We start from the raw sequence: 7,997 nt of genomic DNA on the forward strand, positions 1-7,997 counted from the left end.
CAAGCCCGGTGGCACCCCTCCCAGACTCACAGCTGTGAACCCCTAGCAGCTTACGGTTGCGGTGGGTGATAAGTCCTGGGGAGAGGGATGGGAGTGGAGACCCTAACAGCACCTGCCCCTCCGCATTGGACGCTCAGCCAGCAAGATCAATGCAGAACTCAAGGAATAGCCAATCACCAATCACCGATCAGCCAACGCCCCGGCAGAATTATCTCAGCATCTGGATGTTGGCGCCACGGGGACCTCAGGCTGCAGACAGGCCGGCCTGTGAATAGAGATGGTGCCCAAGCTCTTGGCTGCAGAGGACAGGCCAGCCCACGAGTGGAGACCACCCCCGATCTCGTGGCAATGTCGTGGCGAAGCCAAGACCAACCCCTGCCCATGCCTGACTTTGCCGAGGTGCCAAGTCCTCGGAGCGCATCTCTTGGCCCTGCCTGACTTTTCCGAGGTGCCAAGTCCTCGGAGCGCATCTCGTGGCTCCAGGCTCACTGGCTTCTGAATCTCCTCCTTCTGTCCTTCCGTCTCAGTCTCAGCCTTCACTCTTCCTTCTCTCAGGGAGAAAAATAAACCTCTGTGGCTGGCATTTGCAAAAAGGATAGACTCTTCCTGAGAAAATAAAATAGATTTCAGTCAATGAATATGCAAATTTGAGGAGGCCAACATCCAGGAGTCAGGGCTGGGAGACATTGGAGCCCAGCAGCCTCCTGGCCGGATGCTCACACGAAGTCCATTTCAGCCAAAGGTATCAGGTTGTTCACTGTGTAAACACACCACACACACACACACACACACACACACGATAAGCAACCATTTTGGGGTGCAAGTACTGTAACTCAAAACTTGCTAGCTTTCAAGACATGAATTCAGTGTAAGAGGCGTGTCCTGGCCTTTGCATTGCAGCATGGTTTTTGATTTTATTTTTTACATTTTCTAAAAATCAGGCAGCCTCCAGAATCACAGCAGATTCAGAGAAAACAGCATGATATTTTAAAGCAAGAGATGGGCCTTGGCACTTTTTCGACAAAATGGAGTCCTGAGTGGGTGGTGGCCATCACGCTGGGCACAGACCAGAGAGCAGAACCTGGGGTCTGCAGAAAAGCCCAGCCAGCACCCAGAGTGGCGGGGGAGGCTGTGCGAGGAGAGCCGGCCTTCCGCAGAGCTTGGAGAGGCTGGTGTCACGGGGGAAATGAAAGCAGGACTTCCAAGAGGGAGCGGGCGGAAGCCCCTGCAGGGACTTTTCTAGTTCCTAACCTGGAACGGGCACCGGCTCCGAGGCACACGGCACACAGCCTCTGCCTTCACCATGTGCTGTCCAGGCGTCCCGAGCCCCAGGCTCCCGAAAAGGGAGTCACCTGCCCGGCTAAACCCCACCCCCACCCTCCCTGTCACTGGTAGCTGCCAGGGGTCCATTCACCCCAACCCCATTCTGAGCAGAGACCACCCTGGGCCCCTGTAATGGATCCTCATGGTGGCCATGTGTGAGAACCTGTCCCCGCGGGTTTATCCCAGTCACGTGAATCAGGCTCTGAGTGAACGTGTGTATTCCTTGGGTGCCTACTTAGAGCGGAAGGAAAGCAAAGATGCTCACCGGGTAGTCGGGAGTGCCGCTTCCCTGCCCACGCGCCGTGGTGTGTGTGTGAGCTTGGGGTACGTGGGCACACACGTGTCTGTGGCTCCCACAGGAGGAGCAGGACGTGTCCGTGGCTCCCACAGGAGGAGCAGGCCCCTCCTGAAACCCAGGGGCCACATCCCCAGGAGCCTTGGGCAGATGAGCCGAAGGCACCTGGGAGCCGGGGACAGGGCCGCCCCCCCGAATACAGGCTTTCCCGCCTCGCTTCTGTCTTAGCGGCATTGATGCCACATGCGTTCACCTCTCCGTGCCTCGGTTTTCTCACCCATAAAGTGGGGGCTCGCTCTGCCTGCCCAGTTGCTGTGCAGGTTGAACCAGGCCTGTACAAGCCCACGTGGGGACCCCTGGGTGACTGCGATCTCCCACCTCCCCCCGACCCTTCCTGCTGCGGGACTCGAGCACGCCAGGCCCACCGTCACCCCCTGCTCTCAGTCTCCAAGCACAGCCAGGTGTGGGCGGTGGACGGTGGGCCCAACGGTGGACCTCGGCAAAGGTGGTTCCCAGGGCCCTGTGTAGTGGGGGTCCCGTACCCCCATTGACTGGGGGTCTTGGCTGGGCCAAGGCCATAGAGCAGCATGGCTGGCACTCCTGTTCCATCCTCTGCATCTCTGCGTCAATTGCAAACAACAGCCACAGTGCACATCTGAATCTGTGTGGTGCCCTTTGGTTTAAAACCCCTGCCCAGAGGCCATCTCCTTTGAAAGTTCCCAGGCAGGTGTCAAAACGATCCTCCCTCCACATGTCAAAGAAATGCAACTGCAAGAAGCCCGAGGCCTCCAGGAGGAGCTGCGGGCTGGCCCCACCCACCAGCAGCTGCAGGCTCCCAGTCACGGTCCTCTGAGGACAGGCTTCTGTTTCCCACTCCCTGGTGAGCGGGCATCATGGATGCCAGTGCCAATGACAGGCCTTTGTCCTTTGGATAAACTCCACGTGGAGTGGAAGGAAAGATGGGAGCACTCTAGAACCTGAACATTTTATAGCAAGAGCACCGTTCTCACCACTGATCTCCAGTGTCCAGGGCAGAAAGATGAAGAGATAGCGTTTTCCCTTAAATGGGAGTGAAGGACAGAGGCAGCGTGGCAGCCAGTGATGGACAGACCTGTGTCTGCTGGCAGGACACCCCGGCCGCCTCCGTCTCACACAGATGGAGCAAGCAGTTTTCTCTACAACGTGGCTTCTTTAGGAGACAGCTCGGCTGCCCAGATCCCTCCTTACTTTTTAGTTCTCAAACATCTGTAGGGTGTTTTCGGTCACAGTTGTTGGGGTGACAACAACTGTGTTTGTGGTCCTGACCCTCCTGAGTTCCAGCGGCCCTGTTCTGGAGAGCTGCCTGGGGCCAGGACTTCTGGAACAGACACTGAGCCACAGGCTGGCCCGGCGGCTTGGGTTCACCTCAGCCTCTTTGTGTGTCATGTCCTGGGATCGGCCCATGCACGTTCAGATGACACTGTACATATAAATAACTTGTAGCCGAGAATAGGATGGGGTGGGGACGAGGGGAGGGTAGAATGTACCACAGCAGCAGAAGTCACTGTGGATGCCTTTGCCAGTTGCACAGAAGGATTTTAAACCCAGCCCTGTGGAGTAGCCCTCTCCTGGGCCGGGAGAATGATGGAGAGAGAGCTGGCATTCAGCCTTCATCACTGGAGCCATTCCTTCTTCTGGCCCCCCAAGGGCCTGTTCATGATCACACCTTGTCTTGCTTGGGGGGTGGCCCCTGTGACCCCTTAGAGGTGCAAATCCAAGGCAGCAGAAGCCACCTGCCATGCCAGTGCCCACCACTGCTTAATTCAGGCAGAATCATGGCTCGGAAGGTTCCATCCACTTCCCAAGGGAAACATGTCCACGGGGAATCTCTTCCTGCGTATTTTCTCACGACTCTTCCTTACACCCCAGGCCACAGCTCTTGACATGTTGTCCCCGCTCTGCCGTCACACATGGCGTAATCCGTGCCCCCCGCCCCCCACATTAGCTGCTCCGTGAGCCACACTCACAGTCACAGGCCCTGCCGGCGGCCACCCCACCTCCTCCCGCCCCGGCAGGAAACGCTCAGCAGCACCATCACCATCTGCTCGGCTCCTCAGCCAGCCGCGCTCCAGGAGCCCTGGGGGCGAGGCGGCCGCAACGTCCTGCACGTCTGTGTCTCCCCGCGCGTCAGCCGCCCCACGCTGTCTCTGGAAGCTTCCGGAGCACCCAGGCCTTCTGCACTCCACGTACTGCATGTGCTCCTGAGCCGCCGTCTCGACTTTACAAAACGGAATCTCGTGGTCCATGCGCTCAGGGAGGCGGCTGGCAGGATTTTCTGGCAAACTAAGGGTGTTCTTTCCTGGCCAAAAGAAAAGTCTTTTGGAAAATGAATAATCTCTTCCTAACTTGCTTGACTAAGAAGATGGGTTTTTGCACGGTGGGTTTCTTGAAGGGAGGCAACTCTTGAGATTCTGTTCATAATCCAGCATGACAAGGGTGACCTATAATTTACCGACGCATCTGAGCCCCTTGAGAAGAAATGAGAAGGTTGGTAATGCACACGCCGGGGGCACAGGCGCCGCTGGGCCTGTCCTGGGCAAACCCATTTGTGATGGGTGCTGTTGACCTTCACCGTGGTCAGCCTAAGTGACCTCAGCGTGCGCCTGCCATGATTTCCTGGAATCACTCTCTGGGTTCCAGGCTTCTTGGCCTGTGGTTTTGGGGCTGGTTTCTCTCAGTTCTCAGATCCTGGCCAGAAGTTTGTGGGCAGATGCCTCTGATGAATGAGGGCCGCTCATTCAAGAAACTAGCATAGCAAATGGGAGGTGGTGTGGCGTCTCCCTGCGAAGCCCTCAAGCCCACTTCCCTGCCCCTACATGTCCTGATTTTACTTTGAAATTTCCAGTGGATGCAGCAGTGTCGACCACGTGCACGTGGGGTCAGGCTCTCCGGCCCGGCAGCTGGACTGCTGCGAGTACACGTGGCCTCTGGGAAAAGTCCTCTGCTGCAGGCCGTGGGGGACCTCGGCTCTCACGGTGCCTGTGCCTGAGAAAACCCCTCCAGACTCGCCAACCTGGCCGTGTGTCCTGTCCGGAGGGCAGGGTGAGGCTGGTGCTGGTTACAGACGATCCTCCGAAGGTGCGACCGGGCACCCCTCCTGCAGCTGGGGCAGAGAGAGGCACAGGGAACCTGGCTCCCTCCACCAGGGCTCCCCTGGCAACCTGCAGGAGAAGAAGACAGGGGAGGAACGGCCCTGCTCCCGAGGGTGCAACGTGCAGGTGGCCCAAGGGGGTCATCTGCATCCTGGTTAAGGGGGAGCCCACCTGCCTCCCCCAGGTCAGGAACACTCCCTGGAGGTCATGGTGTGGAGCGTCCACCCAGGCTTCATCCTCCACCTCAGCTGCTGGGCCCTGGGAAGGGACAGGCCCAGCACCCGTTCAGCCAGGCTGAGCTGCAGGCAGAGCTCCCTGCCTGGGAGAGACAAACCCACCACTGAGAACACACCCTCAAGGTTCGCCCTTCCCCACTTCTGTGTCACCCCTTAGCTCTAAGGTGCTAATTCCATCTCTAGTTTCAACAAGCTGATTGCTCTTAAGGGAAAAAGGGATTGCACAATCTGGCTACGGTGGCCAGGGCTCTTGGTCTCCCTCCAGTAAGAGGATGGACTTTCCAGCCCTGCTGATGGTCAGCAGGGACCACATGGAGGCTTTGGCAGATGAAATGGGGCACAGTGGTACAGCCCTGCCCCAGCAGAAGCCTCAGAGCCATGGCTAGGCTCCACCAGGCCTGCTCCAGCGGCCATGAGGACCTTGCCTCACAGGCAGGGGCTGCACCTCCTCCCTGGTTCCAGAAGGAAGAGGCACAGCCAACATGCCGCTCGAGCAGAAAACCCTGGGGGAGGTGGGACGCAAGGTCCTGTGTCTGATACTACCGTGTAACCGGCTAGAAACTGACTCAAAGGGGTACTTTTACAGCAGAAAGAGATGAAGCACACGTGCACCTGCCCCGTCTAGGCGTGGATGGCTCCATGGCCGTGTTCGAGCCCCACACCAGCCTGGGGGGTTATGCTGCCCTGGAGGATAGCTGACTTTAGTTCTCCAAGCTTCCATTCCCCCACGTATGGGCACAGCGCCCCAACTTTCTTTTGGCAGCTCCCACGCCCCCCAGTGCTGGTGGGCTCTGGGGCATGCAACCTGGTCCCTGATACTCAGAGGCACAGAGACAGCATTTATCAGGGGCCCTGACCCTCTGGCCCAGGTCAGGCTGTGGTGGGGCCTCAGGACCTTTCCAGAACCTTGGGAGTGGGCAGCACCCTCTGCTGGGACAGAGACGCCTGGTGCTCTGGGTATCGGGCCACTGCTGAGATAAGCCCACGGCGGAACGAAGCTAGGCAGGCAGAGAGAGCTGCGGGCTGCCCGGCCACTCCTGTTTCCGTAAAGGGCCTGGGGTCTCATTTCCTGCTTACCTTGGGCTTTGAGGGCCTCCCGCAGCCTTTGTCACACATTCTTCTTATTTTTTGTCCATTACAACCTTTTACGGCGGCACAAGCCATTGTTCTCAGGGCCAACGCGTGGGTCCTGCGGTGAGTTTCCTATTAGTGTGGCTCGAGAAGGTGCCCAGTACCGATGAAGCCTGGAGAGGCAGGACCACGCTGCAGAGCCTCAGGCCAAGGATGGCTGCGCTGGGGCAGAGCCCCTCACATTGGCCTCAGGAGCCCAGAGTTCCCTGACCACCAGGCGGCATCAGCCTGCGGCTCTGGCGCCCAGAACTGCTGACCAGCAGCAAAGTCTCCTGCTCCTGGCAGCTGGCCAGGAGAGCCCAGCTGGGTCCCCTGATCGAGAGAAAACGCCCGTGTCCTCTATTCAGCAAACAGGGACAGAGTCACCCCTGGGACAGCAAGTGGACTTTCAAGGACATCAGGTGGCTAGGTTCAGGTTGGTGCCAACACCACCCTCAGCTCTTACAGTCTGAGGAAGCCCCCTGAAAAGTCACCAGAGTGGGGCCGCAGGAACCCCATAAAGGCCTTTCCTGCTCCTGAATCATTCCCAAGGACTTAGGACTTCTCAGGCCTGGCTTCCCCGCCAGCCCAACTTCCGGACCTGAAGACCAAGCAGTGACCAGGTGTGAGGTCCCAGGAGAAGGAGGAAGAAGAGTGGAAGGGGGTGGAGGGTAACGCACCCAGAGGAAGACACTGAGGGTCAGGCTGGCCCCGGGTCTGACCTGTCCTTGGGGTGGACAGACTACTGCACTGTGGGGGTGGGGGGGCTCCTAGGCAATTGGCCGAGAGGTAACTGATGCAGAGAGAGGAATGCTGAAACCATGGCACTTTCGGGTCTTCATGGCCGCAGCTCGTCAGCATCCACGGTTGCCAGCACTGAGGCCAGCTGGGCTCCAGCATTGGGAAGCTCAAGGAAGACGGGTCCTATTTCCCCTGAGTAAGCTGCCCTGGGGTTTGTGGGGCCACAGACAGACACCAACCCTAGGGCTCTTCGGGTTAGGAGGGGTGGCCCAGGGTTACACAGCCTGGAGAGACCCCGTGGAGAAGATGTCCTTACAGACCCCGGCCCACTTCCCCCAGGGGCGTCCCACAGACCCTTGCCTTTGTTTTTTGTTTTTTCTATTCTCAGCTTTTTTCATTTGCTTTCAGATCAACCGCTTCATTAAAAAACATCCGCCTAAACTGTGGAGACAGAGGACAGATCAGTGCTTGCCAAGGGCTGGGGGAGGAGGAACAGGCGGAACGCGGAGGGTTTCAGGGCAGGGCCGCTCTGCGTGACGCCATCACGGAGGGTCCAGGTCGTCATACTTCTCTCCAAACCCCTGGAATGCCCAACACTGACTCTGAAGCCTTACATCAACGAGGGATCATCCATTGTAAAGTCTGTCCCACTGTGGTGGGGGCGTGGGTAGTGGGGGAGGCTGTGTGTTGTAGGGGGCAGGGAGTGTATGGGAAATCTCTGTACCTTCCGCTCAATTTGGCTGCGAACATAAACTGCTCTAAAAAAAGTCTATTTTTAAAAAGCATAAGCCCGAAAAGTCCTTGAAAATGCATCTTTCCCTAAATATTCAAATTTATGTTCATTAATAAAATAACACAAATTTATTCTAATCTCTAAATCTTCACAAATATCAGTGACTGCATGATTTGTTCTCAAGAACACTTTTCCAAGCTGTATCCAGAAGCCACATTTCTGTGGTCGGCTCGCCAGTGGCGGGCACGCGTCAGGTCGGGGGAGTGGGGCCCGGGGTGACCCTGGCTTTCTGCCCTCTGAGCACAACATGGAGGCTGGACTTGTGCCTCTGCAGCCCCTCAAAGCCATGCCACCATCCTGCCGAGGGCCGAAGCCTTGTCTCCACCTGCGTGCCTTGAGTGTCCTCGCTGGGAAATGGGCACAGCAGG

At 57.7% G+C, this 7,997-nt stretch overlaps 1 pseudogene; it reads left to right on the forward strand.

The window, feature by feature from the left end:
- Window positions 1-2,380: 2,380 nt before the first annotated feature.
- Window positions 2,381-5,079, forward strand: LOC104678019 (annotated as a pseudogene).
- Window positions 5,080-7,997: the final 2,918 nt, after the last annotated feature.

This window comes from Rhinopithecus roxellana, chromosome 13 (assembly GCF_007565055.1).
Source record: "Rhinopithecus roxellana isolate Shanxi Qingling chromosome 13, ASM756505v1, whole genome shotgun sequence".
Classification (NCBI taxonomy): Eukaryota; Metazoa; Chordata; class Mammalia; order Primates; family Cercopithecidae; genus Rhinopithecus; species Rhinopithecus roxellana.